General features: G+C 40.0%; 2 long non-coding RNA genes across 3 annotated transcripts; both read right to left on the reverse strand.

The window, feature by feature from the left end:
* Positions 1-4,970: 4,970 nt before the first annotated feature.
* LOC117244329 lies at positions 4,971-7,274 on the reverse strand. 2 transcript variants are annotated; one of them, XR_004497200.1, is made up of 2 exons: positions 7,122-7,274; positions 4,971-6,028 (listed from the first exon to the last, which is right to left on the reverse strand). It is a non-coding gene; the product is annotated as an uncharacterized LOC117244329 (long non-coding RNA). The 2 variants fall into 2 exon arrangements; XR_004497201.1 differs by lacking the exon at positions 7,122-7,274 and adding an exon at positions 6,172-7,095.
* Positions 7,275-8,088: 814 nt separating this feature from the next.
* Positions 8,089-12,510, reverse strand: LOC117244331. The gene is made up of 3 exons (XR_004497203.1): positions 12,290-12,510; positions 9,272-10,644; positions 8,089-8,948 (listed from the first exon to the last, which is right to left on the reverse strand). It is a non-coding gene; the product is annotated as an uncharacterized LOC117244331 (long non-coding RNA).
* Positions 12,511-19,159: the final 6,649 nt, after the last annotated feature.

Genomic DNA, 19,159 nt, shown 5'->3' on the forward strand with positions numbered 1-19,159 from the left:
CACAATGATCCCAGCCACCATTATTTAACATTGTCTGAGCAGTGCTGGAAGTGTGTCACATCTTCTACATGCCAATTTCTGGGGCCAGAGACAAAGTCCCGTGGGGCAGAGGACAGTGGGGAGGCTCCCAGTGAGAACAGTGATGGCTTTGCTGGAGGGAAGAGGGAGACTGGGACCTGGGGGGAACGTCTTCAGTGGAGGACTGAAAGCGCCAATTCTCGAGGCTGCACAGCAGATTAAAAAGAGGAGTCATTGCCTGGAATTTTCTTTCTCAACAGCAAACTGCTGGCCAGCTGCTGTGGAAGGAAACTCAACAAATTGCTTCCAGTGTCACCTGGAGATCTAAAATAATTCTTAGGTAGCTAGAAAATATTTGGACTTAACTGACTGTGATAGTACTGGAGCCCCATGTTAAAACATGGTGAGGAAAGGAGAGACAGGGCTGAAAATGCAGGAGATGTGCTGTGTTTGCACAGCAGGCTGCTGGTCCCCAGGCAGCCTGTCATCACTCCCTGCTGCTCACAGAGCAGGTACTTGATGTGTGCCCGCAGAATACAACAGAACAACACATCTGTGCTCCAGAGGATGCTTCAGCTTCACTGGCATATGAGCAGGGATCGAGGTATGTCTGACAAATGAAGAATTTTAAATGACAGACATCTGAAGGTTGATCTCAGAAGGCTTTCTGTACTTGGCTGGGTTATTATGTGCGTAATAAGGTGCAGGCAATGATTGAAACATTTCCTGCAGCTCTCTCCTCCCTCATGTGAGTTCCCTGGTACTCACTAACATGTTTGCTTTCAGAGTATAATCTGCCTTACTGTGAGGAGTGCTTATTTTCATCTGCCTCCCTGATGAAGTTTTGCAAGGCTGTGAAAGCAGACTGTCTTTGAGACGTCTAAGACTTGATTCCTTTAGGTTGAAAATTTTGGGGTTCCATTTTGGGAAAACAGTTGCAGGAGACCTTTATAAAAGCCAGATTCCTGATGTCTCTTTCAATTAATCATATTTTCCAAGAAAGTTTATTTAATATGTCAGAGTTAAACAGAAGTGCTGATATACCATGCAGATGCAAATAAATTTCCTGTTCAACTCCAATGGCATTCAAACCTCATGGAATTCCTTTGCTGGTAGCTGGATGGATTAATTGAGAACATTCTACATAAGTACAGCTCTTGAAATTAGAGCTAAACCTTTTGTTTTTGGTGACAGGGCAACAAGGAGGCCTGTGCTTCCTTTAATAAATGAACACCTTTAATAAATGAACAAGGAGTAACAGCATTTCCCTTTTCCAGGATTCTACAGTGAGTACTTTTCACATATATTTTCTTCCTTCAAGGTAAATATATTGCTCTTTTGCTGGTTGAAAAATGAAGACAAAGAATCCATATTAATCTCATCATTTTAAGCTGAAAAAAGCCACCCGTGCTCTAGGAAGCTAACAAGAATAAATGGCTAACCAGCATCAAGGTTTCCACTCTGATTTGACTCTTGTTATGTGTCTGCTGTCCAGACAACTCCTGAATTACAAAGGCCACAATCAAAGTGCTGCCTTTATACTGCACAAGAGCACTTCATCTCTAAGCAGGTTTAGTTGTGGGCAAATACCAACTCCTTTTTTTCTAACAAAGATCTCCCCATTTGTCTCCCCAGCACATACCAACATCTTTTCTGCAGAACAGTCACTACTGCTACTGGTTCTGCATTCAATGTTTATATCTGTGCAAGACAAAGAAAGAAACTGAGCAAGTCTCAAGCCAAACTAAATGGCATGAATTCCAGGTATTGTATGAATATGGTGAGACTGGAATAATCTAATTTACATGATTTACATTATTATTAATTATTATTTACATTAAATTCTGGCTAATTTCAACCAAATCTGATACATAGCTCCAGAAGTCAATGAGAACTGAGAGAGTGATGAGCAAGTAGACCAAAGGTTCCCTACAAAACAGAAAAAGAATCACACAGGGACTGCTTTGACCTGTTAGGCCTCAGCTTAGAAAACATATACCACTCATATGTAAATTCACAAAAGGGCAGGAAAAGCTTCTTTAGCAGGTAGAAAGTCATGCTGACATGCTGCCCTATGTGCATGTCTTACTGCATGCACAAATCTTTTCCAAAACACACCTTCCAGCCGTATTCCTGTTTCTATGTGGGACACATGCTCAGCCAAAGCTTGACTTCTGCATGAAAGTCCTATTCTCACCCCACTGAACTTACCAAGGCTTAGAGCTCTAAAGTGTGTAGCGGTAAAGGCAGCCAAAGACTTGCTGTAGTAACTTTTCTCCTTTGGTAATAGCCAATTGTACAGACAGAATGGTCTTGCAATGTGCTACAGATGTTTTTTTATCTCTTTAACAGAGACTGTGACTTATAAAACAAAAATTTAGGATTTTTACAGGTCATAAAAGGTGGGTATGAAAAACGAATGAAATATTATTGAACAGATTTTTATATTTCTTAAATCCTTCCCACAGTCTCTTCTGCACCAAGACCAGTCTAAAAGTATAAGGCTCAAAATATATTTCCCTTAAAGTGTAACACATCTGATGCAAACATGAAATTCAGGGCAGCATGTTGTCCTAGACATTTTTGGGCACAATCATCTCATTTACACCAAGATTCTGCTCAGTGTCTCAAGGTTGCACCTCTAACAGTGACATATTCACTGGGTTTGAATAGTTTAGCACGATTTTAAGGAAATCAGAGCTTTTAAGGAATATCAGCAAACCCATAAAATGGTAAAGGTTGTGTGGCACAAAGAGGCAACGGTGGAATTGAGCCTTCAAAGGATCATTCTGGCCACAGATGTAATTTAGATTTAAAGGACAATCTATGAGAGACCTAAGACCCATCAGAGTGAAATTAAAACAGATATGTACTTCAAAAGGGTGAAGAGCTTAGTTAATTTTTAAAAAATGCAAATTCTATCCTAATACCATGAAAAAAAATGATATTAAGGTGTTCAAAAGTTCTCTATTAAGAAGTACAAAGATGTCTTAGTCAGAGGAGGCTCAAACTAATGTGTTAGTCATAGTTGGATGGTTATTATGTGCTTCCACAACAGGTCAAAATTATATTGAAAAGTTTCCAACACTGTTTCCTAGTATATTAGGATGGGGTTTAGAAGGAATTGTTTATTTTTAAGAGCATTTAATGAGAAATGGAGCTGCTAGTCAAGGTGATGACTAGGCCCAGCTGTGTGACACTTTATTTGGGTACTGTACCCAGATAATTTTAAGATTCCAGCCTTTTCTCCCAGGTTAAAGTCCACTGTGCAGGTGGACTGTCAGATCATCCCCATTCCTGAGCAGATTTGCCTTTCCCTTTTATCTCTCAGCTTTCACTACCTTCTGCCTTTCTCCATCTGATCAGATGAATTATCAAAATACATTTTTGCTGAGCAGAAAACCCCCATCCCAGTGCAGCACAGACAGATTTTCAAAAGAACACAGTCTTGGCTCAACAGAGAAGATGAATCCTGATCATCCATGTGGAGATTCACCAAAGAGTTTCATTTCTCTGAAAAGCCTCATAGATTTTACTTTTTAAACTCGGGCTCCGTCACTGTCACCTCTCTGTCTCCACACCCTCCTCTGCACCTTCCTGCCGCCGCTTTGCCCTGAGCCTCTCGCTGACATCTGCCTCGTCCCTCAGCTCTCCGGCTCCGGCCGGCTCTCCCGCAGCCAGGGCCGCAGCCAGGCCAGGCAGGCTCGCTGGAGTTTACCAGCTCAGGATCTGCCAGCAGCACGTCTTGGATCGCTCTGGGACTGCCGTTCCTCGCCACCGAGGCGTGCCGAGCTCTGCAGGGCAGGACTGCGGAACCCCAGCGTCACCCAGAGCCGGCAGTGTCCCCTCGGCCGCGCCGCGCCACAGGAGCCTGTGTGCAAATCACCCCGTCTGTGCACGGCGGAGATCCGCCCGCCCAAACCAGAACCTTCGCTCTGCTGTGGGAAGGAGCTGCCGCTGCTCCAGGGCTAATGAGCACTCGCTCTCAGCAGGGCCAATTAGTCTGGGGAGGATGGTGGGTTAATTCGGCTGCGGCACTGGCTTGTTTTCTAGTTGTGACCTTGTTTGCCTCTAATTTAGGTACCTTTGCATGATGTCACACTACATCCTCAGACCTGGCAGCATCCATGCTACTTCAGAAATGCCACTTAGTCCTCTAGTTCATATGAGCTTTGTCATGCTCGGCAGAGCTATACATAAATACATTTTAAACATCAGGCACCAGCACACTTCTCAGGTGTTTCAGGAATCCAGCCCACACAGCCATTTAATGCCAAGGGAATGGTTAATTGCTGCTTCATGCAAAACCTGGACCAGGACCTTTTTTTGCTGTATCTATCACAAAAGGAACCAAAACGCAGCATAAAATACAATAATCAAATTAAAATTCTAGTGATTACCACACTACTAGTTCATGTGAGGAGGGGGCAGCTAGAATGGGCACCTAGAAAGCTGAAAATCCACAGGTAAATCTAAGTTTAGTGACAAGTCCTGAGAACTGATTATGTTTATTTGAGCATTGAAATCCTGTTCTGTCTCACTCACTTGCCCGTGAAGGAGGAAACTAACACTTAACTGTTGTATATAATAAAGCCTTCAAGAAAACATTTTAAATAAGGTGACTGTCTTCAGTTCTACTTTCAAAATAAATTCCCTCACACTGGACTCAAAGTCACAAGGTTCAAGGCAATGGTAGCAAAAAAATTTAGTAGGCCCTTACCATAAAGACATAACTTAAATGAAAAAGGAGTTTAAATTTTAAAAAACTTCATTATACTTGCAATAACCTAAACTATTGTACCAAACCCATATATTAATTTTACCTAGTCATCAAGGTTGAAATATCATGTTATTGCCAAAATTCTCCAAGTAGCAACTGTATTACTAAAGACATCATGGGGGAAAAGAAAAGAAAAAAAAAAAAAGAATTTTCCTGATTAGTAGAAGCACTGTGGCAGGACAAAAAATAAAAAAAGGTTTTATTCAGTATCTTTGAGGCATAGACAGAACCAAATTTCTGTAAAATTGTCTCTTTCATCTGTCAGAAAATTGAGCCTGTAATTATATTTTAGATCTCGGTAGAGACTTGGTATTTATATAATTGTTATCCAGTTCTTCTTTAGATGTATGTTAATGTGCCTTTTTTTTGAGTTTTCATAATTTTTATGTATAGATGATTCATTTTCAGCAGCAGTAAAGGAATCTTGAGAATGTTCATCTCTTTTTTCCACACATTTTTGCAAATCCGGTTGTAGCTCTGCACGGATGGGAGTTTGTAACCGAGTATTTTCAGGCTGCATATTTACAGAAACAGCTCTGCACTAATGCGAAGTAACCACGGGAAGCTGAGGCAGGCTTCATACTCCAGCAACACTGTAAGGAGATATTGGGAACAAGCTGCTGTTCAGAATAACTCTGTTAAATAGCGAATACAGATGTCGTGGTTGCGCAGGGCGTTGGGCGTGGGGAGGCGCGATTAGCGGGGCCCCCAGCAGGGACGGGGTTATCACCAGTGGGGACTCCTGCCAGGTCACGGGGGAGTATTTCCCTGAAGTGCACAGGCTGCAGGAGTTTAGCCATAATAAAACAGGATAAAGCTTGTTTTCATAAACAAGGAAAGGGCGCAGGATAGTGCTGCAAAAACAGCTGTGAAAACTGTCAGTGTTTCGTAGTCTGACCTTATCAGCTTCAACACTTTAGATATTTAATTCTTCATGGAACATTTGAACAAGAATCAGAGGCCATAAGTAGAAATTTAAGGTCTGACTGGGGGGAAAATATTTTCAAGGGAATATGGTGTTTGGGATTTTGTTTACGCAAAATCTGGTACAAACAGAAGGAATTCAGGGGAAAAAGGAAGTAAACTTCTTTATCAGATGCATTTTCCCACGGAATGATCAGTGAAGCACAGACAGTCGTTCCAATTTTTGCAATATTCAGTTTAGGGAAGTGCGTGAATATCACAGTGGGAGTTTCAGAATTAAATGCCAGGATCTCTCAGACCTGGATTCTGCACAGAGAAACCAAAAGGAAAACCTCAGGCACTGCTGGCACTTCCAAGATTGCATCAATAACTGTGTTGCTTCACTCATCGCATGCTTGCTGCAGGGTGGTATTTTTGTCTTATAATGCTGCAGCACAGTGATAACTCACTGGGAAAGTGTGTGGGGTTTCACTGTGTAGTTTCTTCTGTGCTTGGGCTGATCTTCCACCTTGAGCCCTACCAGGTGCCTTTGCAGGACTCTGGGTAGCTCTGTTTCAGACTATGTCAACTATGTCAATGCCTTCTTTTTTTTTTCTTTTTTTTTTTTTTTTTTTTTTTTTTTTTGTTATAAAAGTGTTTCCACATTTAATCCTTAATTCCTGCTCAAATTTTAGAGATTTGTCAACAAATAAAAAGGTTGCATGTGGGCACCTAGAAGTTTAATCCAGCTCTGTGTCTACTGCTGGATGACTTGAGGATTACTCATACACTCTTGTACAGCTCAGAAAGCCTGTGCTCGCAGTCCTTGCAGGACTAGAGCCATGCTTCATGAGTTAAGAACAGCTCTCCATGCTCAGCCATGTTTGGCCTTGGCATGTTGCAGCTGACAAGGCCAGCTGTACGTCAGGGTCTGGGTGTCTAATCAAGCAGAAAGAGCAAGCAGCTATCTCTGGCGGCCTCCCCTGTTCCCCAGCAGAACACATTTTTCCAGAGCCACTGATACTCTTGCAGAGAATCTTACAGACTTTGCAGTCTTACAGATTTATGACTAGTGCCCTCAGGAGCTACTGCAATGTTCCTACTTAATTTGATAGAAATAGTTACTATCTAGTTACTACTAGCACAAACCGATTACATTTACAGAGGATCTTTCTGTAAATTACTTGTATTTACAGAAAAAAAAATCCATTACTACTTCCTTTTTTCCCAACATTTCACTCTGTCAATACGTGTGCTTCTGCATTTGTTTAAAAATATCCTTAAGATACTCATGCCCAAACATCATTGAAACATGCACAAATACATATATAGATAGATGTACAAGAGAAATACAGTATGGGAATTAAAGAAAAGAAACACACTCAGTATACTCTATCAGAGAAATGCACTAAATAAATACCTGTTTTAAATTTCCCATTCAGCCCACACACAGTCCAACAACTACATTGTGCAGTGGGAAGGTCCCCTCCACTACTTTCAGTTGAAGTACACAAAGCTCAATTTAGCAATTAGATAAAAAGGTTCAGCTAGTTTCTGATTTCCACATGTTCAAGCACATGACTCAATTAGCAGAAACATTTTGTGGATTAGCTTTTGCAAACCCTGCTAGAGGGGCCTCATGTTCTGAGCCTTGCTGGAACTGCCCACGGATGAGCTCATGCACAGGTGAAACCTGCACAGCCCCGTGCTGCTCACTAGAAACACTCTGCATGTGGGGGTAGGGTCTCTCCTATTAACTCCAAATGTTTTCAACATCTCAAAATTATTTGTTTGCTAGAGGGCAGTAAAGAAAGGTGAGAAGGGCTGTCCCTTTGACCAACAGTGTAGTGCTCTGCAGCAGCACGCAGTAGCCTCGGGTGGTTTTTATGCCCAGGATTAACAGGGATTGGGAACGCTGCCGAAGCAGCATGCTGAATCAAGGGTCGGAAATCGCTTTGCAGGGCAATTTTTCTGGTAAGATGAAAAACAACCATGATTTCCAAGTGCAAAAAAACACCCTAATGCCCTATTTTCAGAATCTGTTTATTTAATCGCAATTTTTGTACAGTAAATGATGCAGCTAAGACTGTGCTCAGATGATCTGACAATGTTGTGTTTCAAGGCACAGAGGTTTGGCTGCCAGTGACAAAATTATCAGAAATTTTGGAAGAAGTGAATGCAAATAAGTTTGTCAGACTTTGACAACAAATGAGAGAGAAAAGAGGACATGTTTTCAATCAGTGACATATTATGCCCTTTTTTCCTTGTTAGGGAAAGCAGTGAAGCATTTCTGCTTATGCTGAACTTGCTTCTGGTAGTTGTGGATACAATTACTTTAAAATATGCATTATTTTTAAAAATCTGTATCTTCCAACTTGTTGGTCTTCAAAAACAACAACAACAATAATGAAGAATCTCTTGGATCCATTCTCAGCTAGAATTTCTACCTCTGGCTTTATTTTTACCTCTTATGCTCATTTTGGCCATATGAAAAATTCAGTATTAGGGAAGGTGAACCATTTCTTTTGCTGCCAAGTCCTTCCCTCATAAAAGCATCATGCCTTTTTTAATCCTCACCCTTGATTCTCTGGGCCTTTGGTCCATTTTCTCTCTACAGTATCCAAGCATCATAAAAGCCAAAGTTCTCTTTTCCCTGGGTTTCTAATAATTATCTCTTACTTGTTTCTACAATTTTTCTTCTATTCTCCCTTAAGAAAATTGCCAATACTCTACAAAATGCACATTGAATAATAAAGAACTATTATTGCAGGCACAGCTATAAGCATACTCATTAATTATTATTTCAGTTTGATTGTGAATGAAGATTTACACTTAGCCTTGCCTCAGATATATATATGTATTGAGAATATCAGTAGTATCTGTTACAGACAGAAATGTCTCCAAGTTTTCTGGGACAAGAGAAAAAATCCTGTCTTGATTTGCACTATAGCAGTCTCAAGAATACCACTGTGGAATGAAAGTCCTTTCTCCTTTTCCCTTAACTGAAGGACAAATTCACATAGCTCATTGCGCCGAGCTAATGTATTTATGGTCCAAAGAGTTCTCCTCACTCCCAGGCTTCAGGCTTACAGTGGAATCCAAGGTATGTAACGATGATATGAACACGATATACTTTACTGTAACCTGTGCTTCAGGCAGCTGTTAACGCCAGTCTAGCTCTCTGTAGTCTTCAGCCAAAGGAAAGTTGTCTGCAGCATATGCACAGCTCCAGTCCCCAGGAGACGTCCTGTGAAGTCAATGGCATGCTGAAGTAGACGCCACAGAAGCAAACAGTCATTTGTTGAAACCCAGGTCTCAGATGTTAACATATATTTGGGAGCATTTCCCTGCCTAAAAAAAGAAATTAATTTCCTTCCTGCCAAATTATAATTGCATCAGTGTCTGAAGTCTCACACAAAGACACAGACACATTCTGCTAAACTTTATGGAAACACTGGGAAAGATGGTCTAGGTCCAATAAGATAAAAGTCAAAGGTAGCAAAAAGGTCAAAACACATAAAGGAGAAACCAAGAACTTCTGTGGGAAGGGAAACAGAGAGATAAACCGACCTCTTCATTCTGCTGAGCAGATCAAGAAGAGAAGGATTTGAACTCAGCCTGCTGGCTCCTAGTCTAGCCTTCTATTGTATGCTGCTGCTTGTGACAGTCTTGGTCAGAAGGGAGATGCCTTACTATTTCAATATGGCCCCAAATAATCTTAAATAAAATTAAGTCATTTTTGCTATAAAGACCATAGGATACTATGTAAGTTTGCAGATGATGCTAAATTGGGAAGAACTGTTGACTCCCTCAAGGGCAGAGGCCTGCAGAGAGACCTCAACAAATGAGAGGACTGAGCAATCACCAACTATATGAATGGAATAAGGAAAAGTTCTGGATTCTGCACCTGGGGTGGGGCAATTCTGGATATACAGCCAGCCTGGGGGATGAGAGGCTGGAGAGCAGCACCATGGAAAGGGCCCTTGGGATCCTGATCAACAGAAAGCTGAACAAGAGTCAGCAGTGCCCTGGCAGCCAGGAGGGCCAGCCCTGTCCTGGGGGCATCAGGCACAGCATGACCAGCCAAGCAAGGGTGTACTGGGGCGGTCTCAGCTCAAGTCCTGGGGGTAGTTTTGGGTGCCACAATAAAAGGAAGACATTAAACTATTAGAAAATGTCCAAAGGTGGGCAACAAAGATGGTGAAGGGCCTTGAGGGGAAGTCACAAGGAGTTGCTGAGTTCACTTGGTTTGTTCAGCCTGGAGAAGAGAAGACTGAGGGGAGACCTCATTGCAGTTACAGCTGCCTCATGAGGGGAAGAGGACAGGCAGACATTGATCTCTTCTCTGTGTTAACAGTGACAGGGCCTGAAGTTGTTTCAGGAGAGATCTAGGCTGGATATTAGAAAAAAGTTCATCATTCAGAGGGTGGTTGGGCAATTAAACAGGCTCTCCAGGGCAGTGGTGACATCACCAAACATGACAGAGTTCAGCAAGCTTCTGGACAACACTCTCAGGCACATGGTGTAACTCTTGAGGATAGTGCTGTGAAGGGCCATGAGTTAGACTGGATGATCCTTGTGTGGGACCCTTTTAATTCAGGATATTCTAGCATTTTATGATCCTCCATATTATGGAGGAATCCATATGAATCCATTTTATGATTTTCAGCCCTAGTTTATGCTGTTGCTTTATTCATGTGTTGCTTTATTAGAAGGGAGATCATTACATTTTTTTGTGAGTGCAAATGCTTTCAGTGTCATTCAGGTCAACAATATCCTACTCCCTCGGTTTATGAACATACTACGCTTATGTATATGATGTGGATTAAAAATGTGCACAGTGAGCTTCTCTACAGTATCTGTTAGTGGTTCTGGTCCTGAAATGTCAAGGAAGGGCATCAATGAATCTTGTTGCTTGTCCTTGGACTCCTGCTTTCATTGATCTGCAAAAAAACAAGAACATGATCAATTTTGAAGTTTAAACATTCAGAAAGCTAAGTAGTGTGGAAGGATTATTTGGTTTTATTTACATACAACATTTCTCCTATGGCATCCTCATAGGATGTTCATTTTTGTGCAGCAGTATGACATTGCTTACCTATATGTGCTCTTTTTTCCCTTCTTAAAATATTTTTTACTGAACTGTTGTTGGTAAGCAATTTTCATTTTTGGATTATTAATTTTAATGTAGTAACATTAAATGATGTTTATCAGTACCTAAATGTACCTCAACTATGGAAATACCAGGTGAGGTATTATCAAAGGCTTCATTAATCTCATCACATATATTTACAGCTTCTCCCTATACTCTTATTTATGTGCATACATTAGTGAAAATAATGGCAACATGTATTGATTCTACTGTGGATTAGATTTTAATTACTACAGTTCATAGAATAAAGACATCATTAAGTTCATGCAATGCACAACTGCTGTAGGATAACTTTACCTTCTTTGCAAATCTACTAATCCAGTTCCCTATGACGTGACTGGTTTTATTCACACTGCCAAAATATAGAACTGTGCTCATAATTCAGGTGCTGAACACTAAATGTTCAGTGTGGGGGTCTCAACAACTTTTTGGAGCAGAGGGTCATCAACCATGCTTGCAAAGAGGTGAAGCCTAGGCATGGGTGCAGATATCATGTACATCTGAATTTCTCTATTACAGAGCCAGCTATTGAGGTGGCATTTGGATGTGCACAACAACAGGCAGGCTTTGTGGACAAGTGAAGATAAGAAGTAGGTGCAAAGTTTGCAGCTGATCAATGTGGACAGCACAGACATGCTATTTATCTTCCCAAAGATCCTTGGAAAGGGCTCAAGGCACTTTCAAGGGCATTTCCTCTTACAAGAGAGAAAGTGAGCTCCTCTGTGGCTAAACTCCTTAGTGATCTACGAAGGATCACTAAGGAGTGTATCATTACATAGGGTGAAACAAGCAGAGCCAAAGTTGAGAAATTGATTTCTGGCTGAGAGGAGCACTCAAAAACACTACAGATTTCATAGTAGCAGGCAAAACTGATTTCTTGGATCTAGTACTGCACTGAGTTATTGAAAGGGTGTAGACAGGAAAAGATGACAGCAAGACCACAGAGAGTAGGAGCTGGCTGCATGTTAAGAGGAGATGGAAAAGAAGACAGAAAATGCATTAATGTAAATTTTGTTTACATAAAATCCACATATTCTACAATTTTTTTCAATTAGCCTACAATTTTCATGAATGGTGTCTGTTCATTCCAGTAATAAATCTAACCCACAGTTTCTAGATCCCATTATTTAATGAGATTTTGTAACATTGTAATTTGATTACTTGCACATTTCTATCATTATTTGCACATTTCTACTGAAATATTTGTCTGTGTGACATTCTGACCGCTACATTCATCACAAAACACACTTTGGAGTAAATGTAGCAGTGGGGGCTCGCTTGCCAAAGCTTTTTAAAAATTGAAATGCAGTTCCAAACCAGGATCTAACCTGCATGTGTACCATCATAAGACTTTAGCATCTTTCAAACTTGTTTGCAAAGAGCAAAATTAACCATTTGAGCGTGCTGATCAAGGCATTGATTCTGCAAATACTTACTAGCAGGCTTAATCCCTTTGAAAGCACGGGGACTATTCACGGTCAGAAAAGCTGTGCCTGTGAGTAAACATTTGCCTCTCTCAGCCCTTGAAAGTGATTACAGGCAGTATTTTTCTTCTGGGTGGACAGTGCTCTCTTGTTGGCAGTCCACAAGTATGAAATGACATATACTATAATTGTGAAAATTATACAGGACTGCCCCTAATAATAGTGTGCAGCCAGCAATTGGCTCGGTGGTGAGAGGGAAGCACTTAGTCATTCTGTGAGAGGCAGGCAGGAAATGTCGAGATGAACTGTCGTAATTAGACACGTGTTATTAGTATTTATTAAAACACAACTAGTTACACTGGTTGTGCATATTCTGTAGGCTGACCTTGTGCAAACCCGAGTAATCTAGCCTTAGCTGTGCAATATAGACCTTGTTTACAATAGAGTTGTGCTGACCTAACTACATTAGTACAGTTAAAGCTGTACAGCTCCAGTTTAGGAGCTGTATAAGGATAGCTTATTTTTCCTTAGCAGAAAGAAACCCAGTGGCAGTGTAAAACACCTTCATACCAGTATAAGCATACATAATTTTAAACAGGATAATTAAATTGGATGTAAAAATTCATGCAGCTGAGATAACATAGTTAATTTGGTATATGATGTATGAAGAGACAAGACTCTATTTCACAAATAAATGCCAATGGATGAATCTCACTCCTCTTGCATGTGAGAAGGAGGGGAAGTGAAAACAACCAGTGTTTACGATAGAACATTTTTGTCTGAGCAACTTGTGACCTAACCAGCATTTGCAAACTCAGTGAAATGCAGTGTATTCATTTGGTGGCTGCCTGTAAAAGTACTTGAATCAGTCTAAACTGATTCTTTGCATAGGGATGAAGAGGGAGTCACTATGGCTGGATGGAGAGAAGCTGCTCATTTAAGGAAACAGTAAAAGATCACAGAGGGATAAATGTTTCTGGCAGCATAAATTTTACTATAATGTTCCAGTTTCTCATTGAGAATAGAAGGAATTTTCCTTCCATTTTTTCTTCCATTTTCATTCTTCCTGTCAGATAAAGTAATGCCTATAAATGAATAAGAAAAGGCCTGTGCTATGGCGAAAGCTGGGTAATACTCTCTGAAGAAGATTTCTGTTTCCAAGTGGTCACTGATGAGCACCATGGTGCTGGTGGATAGATGGCAGAACCAGGCAGCAGAAAATGGACTTGTGCTTGGGCCCCTGCCTCTGACCTGCTGTTCAACCTTTGGTAAACCACCTTCTCTCTCTGTGCCTCAGTTTTCTCCTTTACAAAATGAGAGAAAGTCGAATTGCAAAGCAATTTGAGAAATAACAATGACAAACAACTGCCCTATATTAGTTGGGTGGAATTCTTACTAGCTTCTATATCTTCTTTTCTTATGCAAGAGCCACTGTTACAGACAGAAATGTCAGTTTTCTAATTTCGGATCTAAATCTGAATTCAGATTTCAAGTGAAGCTCAAAGTTTCAAATTATTGAATGTGTTCTTTTTAGTTTCATGTTAAATAAAATGCAAATTTTCATACAGAATATTTCAATAAAACACATTTTGTTCCTACTTATGAGTATCAAAATGGAGACAATAAATCTGCTCAGCAATGCTAACACTTTTTGAAGATTCCACTCACAATGTATTTATAGAGAAATTGATCCAAACACTACCAGTGATTCCTTTATATTGAATCACTGAGTAACCTTGCTTCTGACACTATAACCAGATATATCACATGAAAGTAGTGAACTGAATGCATCATGTACTGGGTGGCTGCTAAGATATACTGAAAGTTAGGAAAGAGAAAATAGCACAGAAATATGGGATCTAACAAACTAAGCAAGGATTTGGAGCCCATTGTTCCTTGCTGTGTCTTACTAGTAAACATACTATAATTACATTGACAACAACAAAAAAGTTTTGATTTGCATAATTACCTGTAATGTGGCACATCTTATACATAAACTCCAGAAAATGGAAATAAAACAATTCACATGTCAAAATATTTTCAGGATGAGAAACGATACAGTCATGGAATCATAGACTAATTTGGGTTGGAAGGGACCCTTAAAGCTCATCTAGTCCAACCCTCCTGCAATGAGCAGGAGACCTTACATTAGACCAGGCTGCACATAGCCCTGTTCACCCTGACTTTGAATGTTTCCAGGGGTGGGGCATCCACTGTCTCACTGAACAACCTGTTCTAGTGTTTCACCACCCTAACCATAAAAAATTTCTCCCTTACAACTACTCTGAATCCCCCCTCCTTTCATTTCAAACAACAGGTCCATGGCTTTCTTCTACTGAGGATCCCAAGCAGGATGCAGTACTCCAGGTGGAGTCTCACCAGAGTGGAGAGTACAGGGGCAGAATCAGCTCCCTTGACTTGCTGCCCACACTACTCCGGATGCAGCACAGGATACTTTCTAAGCTCCAAATGCACACTGCCAGCTCATGTCCAAATTTTCATCCACCAGCACCCCCAAGTTCTTCTTCACAGGGCTTCTCTCAATCCATTCATCCCCCAGCCTGTAATGATACCAGGGCTTTCCCCAAAGCAGGTTCAGGACCTTGCACTTTACCTCATGTTGAACCTCATAAGATTGCCATGTGCCCACTTCTTGAGTTTGTCCACGTTTTTCTTGCTTAATTCAAATTGTCTCTATTCTGTTTTTACAGTTGTCTCTATTTTGTATAGAGAAATACATATACTAGCTAAATTTATTCACACAGATCACACATTTTTTACCTGAAATATTTGGGGTTTTTTTGTTCATATAGCACAGAAAATAATCTAAAGCATACATTTTAATACATTCTTTGTCAAATTATTGAATCTATTTCATAATGGACCACTCCCTTATTTTTTTTCATTTTCTGTGTTCTTGGTAAGTGCAAGAAATTCTCTTTACATGTCATCAAATCTATACATTACAATGATACATTATTTTCTGTAATATAGAAAATTTGTTGGTATGAAAATGGTTCATTACACAATTCCTGATAAATCTTTCTGATATTCAAAAGTATGATCCTGAACACTGGTGACCCAGACCCCACTGGCTTTATCAATATGAATTTTTGTTGAGCTGTTTGCCAGGATGCACATTGTGAAATATGTTAATAGCTTTTGTTTCACTAAAAGTCTTTTGGATATCATCCCAGCATCTTCTGGTCATTGCAAATCATGTTTGCAAGACATGGGTTTGAAGCAATTCTCCAAATTCAATAACTTCTCAGTTCAATTAAGTTCAGAGGAAGGCTCTGATGTGCTCCCTTCTCATACCAAGCTCTAATTCTGCCCAGATTTTTATGAAAATGGATTTGTAAACATGCATATATGGGTGACAAGAGCAGTCTAGGAGCTAAATAGGTTGTGTCCTTCCCATCCTTTAATTGTACACTGTCTATCTTTCTGGTTCTATCTCAGGAATCCACTTTAACCTGTGATTAAATCCCAGTGAAATCAAGACTTCAGCACACAGTTAAGGCTCAGTCTACATTTCAGTGCTTAAAGGGGCATATTAATGCATTCCTGAAAGAATATTTATCATAGTAAACCATTATTTTCCTGTGATTGAGAAACACAGGCAATCCACCAAAGGAAATCTATGAGATCATGAGACATTTGAAAATATATTAAATAACACTGAAACAACTTAAATATTCAAATTTGTGAGGTCTGACATAGTAAGTTTGGTAGCTCCACCCTTTCCATAGCCTGCAGGTGACTCCTGCCGTTATCTCAGTCCTCCACACCCCCCACTCCCTTATCATTCACCTTCAAGAACTCAGCTGATCCCTTGAAACATGCATGGAAATTATGTGCACTTATACTGAGAAATGCAGGGATCTACCATTCATCACTCCATGCTGAAAAACCCATATAATTTATAGACATGAATGTCTATATATAGTAGCATATACATGTATATTTATGGATTTCTGCTTTCCCTTTTATGCACCTCTGCAACAAAATTTGCAACACCAGGATTTTCTTCTTTCTAGAGAAATAAGGACTTTGTGTATATTAACCAAGTAAACATAGATTCATCTCTGTGTAGCATTTTATCTGATATCTTTCTGAACTGCAAATTGGATGCATCAATGTTATTCTGTGTTCTCTAGAAGCCTTCAACTAAGTTGTCAGCATGCTGAAGGTGGGAGACTATTAGAACATTCTATATATGCTACATACTGTTGCATAGCTCATATGGTCCTTCCACAGGGACCTTCCAGGTATAGGGATTTACAGGGTTCATTCTGATCTGACAGAACCAAATGTACACCACATTGTTTAATGCAACCTAAATATTTTAATTAGTGCTTGATCTTCAGAAGCAAGTTTTCCAATGTCATATAAATGGAAATATTCTGTGGTGCCTATTATTGTAGGTGTACAAATGGCTCTTTTGATTATTTTATGACATGGAAAAGGGACTGAGAGTGAAAGAAACAACGCTAATGCAAGATGAAAGAAGCATTCACAGTTGTATGTGATAAAACAAAGAGATAAATTACGAAACTTATTTTTCCATTGGCATTACATCTTACTAAGACATCCAGCCACTGCAAACAGCAGCTATCATACACTACTATGGGTGTTGTTCCAACCAAATACAGCCCACAGGACAATTCCTGTCACACCACCATTACCATCTTATACAATCTTGGACTGGAGATGAAAGGAAATCACTAACTCAGGAGGTGCATGAATCTCAGCAGAAGTTGCTGCTCCCACATGAAGGAGTGATTTGCAATCGCTTGGCAAATTTGGCATATTTGTCCAGCAGCTCAAGGGTTACAAAAGTGGAGAATGCAGGAGCATGAACCTCCATAAATCTTTTCACCTTCTAGGAATGGGTTGCTGCTGCGGCAATATTATCACAAGACCCTGTCTATAGAGAGTTCTGCCACTGTTCCAGTGAGTGCAGAAATGTTATGGTACAACCTCTCTATTCAGCCCTGGATAGCTTGAGAGCCTGATAAGACAAGAGGAAAGAAAGAGCTTTTGCCAGCAGAGCAGTACCATAATGTCCACTGTGCTAATGATGACATACTCTTGACAGATGGTAAATCATATCAATCTCTACAGCTGACATAATGTTTCCATTGTGACTATATCTATGCATCTATTTATGGTGATGTTTTATCTTGCAGCTTAAAATATGATCTATCAAAACATGGTGCAGAGTAATCCAAATGCAATTAAGCAAATAACTGTAAAAGCCAAAATTAGGATACAGAGAACAATGTATTTCAAGTTCAGTGGGAACAAGATTACTTGTTAGCTGAAAATAATGGGCACCTTCAGTGCCTTATGTGTATACAAATGATAGGTGTGCCAAAGGAACATAATCTCAGATGACATTACAAAATCTACCACCATAAGAAATAAGTGCACTGGAGAATCTAATCATTATGGAATTAAAAGAAAATACCTCCTAAATCCCCATCACAAGCAAAGAAGACTGTTGATTTAACATACAACTGCATAAACTCAAAACCTGCCTGCCCCCAGTGAGACATGACTCAGGTGAACCCCTGAAATGGGGTGCTAAGCAATTAAAATATTCTCTGCATGTATAGTTTAAAAAAAAAAATAATTACCAAATCATAGGAGCTTGTTATCATCTGCACATCTGTATCATAACTGTACATAATTCTATACAAAGCAGAATAGTTAATGCAAACAATCACACACTCCAAGACCAACCACAGAAAAAATGCAAGCACTTATCATTGACTTTGGATGAGACAGCAGCAGCAGTGAAACCAGGCGGTTATTAAATTTCAGCTGAGCTATTGCTAGGATTTTCTTTGTAAAACAAATGAGGCAGTACTTTTAATGTACATTTAATTGTACTTTCTACCACTAGCTCATGTAACAGTTTTCAAAACTCCCTTGTCACAAATAATGACAAGCAGTGACTGTCTAGAAAAGTCAGTTAATGAGTTTGCTGAAAAGAAATTGCAGCTGAATACCTCACTTTCACTGCATGATACATTACAGGAAGTTGGTGGTGAATCTATGAACATGGACTATAGTAGATATATATGGATAATTTCATTCACAGAGGGAAAAGCTGAACAAACACACAGGAAAAAATATCAAATGTCTTAAGGAGTTGAATTCAACCTTGAGGAATTTACTCCCTCATTTAAAATTGGGTAACTGTAAGAAAGGAAACTGTCCTCTACTTTTCCAAAAGTGCATGTCTTGAAGATGAGAGGGAAAAAAACATGTTTCAGTTATAAGAGCCTACTTCTGCTCATTGGTCTTCCTGTCAGTTTTGTAATAGCTCCAGTCTGCACAGTGTCTAAAATCCAAGAGAGCTATTCAGGTCACCTAATATCCATGGAAGAGCTTAAAATTTTCTAGAGTCTCTATACAGGACTTCAAAATTTGCTATGTAGATATCACCCCCCCTACCCCCATCCTGATACATAAAAGTATCCCAAACTGAGCTCTTAAAGCTGGGAAAGAAACGCCTAAGTTCATCCCCAGAAAGGCCATGCCCACACCTGACATCCATGAGTAGCTCTGAATTTAGCTCAAATTCCATTTAGTACTCCCAGCTGACATTAGCACTCTTATCTTGCATGTGGAGTGAGCTCTTCAAGACTGCTGTAACCAGCAGTGTAGAGCATACCTTAGGATGAGGTTCACATCTCCCTCCTTCCAACTCTCAGGAACTTGCTCCTGAGATAGAGACAGTATTCTGGGTAAACTGCATACATATAAACGGAAACAGAGTTTGAATCCCAAGAATTTTACACTTGTCATTTCAAAGGAAGATATTCAGCAACAAGATAAAGGGATTTGGGTCTGGTTTTATATTGTTCTTGG

This window comes from Parus major, chromosome 4 (assembly GCF_001522545.3).
Source record: "Parus major isolate Abel chromosome 4, Parus_major1.1, whole genome shotgun sequence".
NCBI lineage: Eukaryota > Metazoa > Chordata > Aves > Passeriformes > Paridae > Parus > Parus major.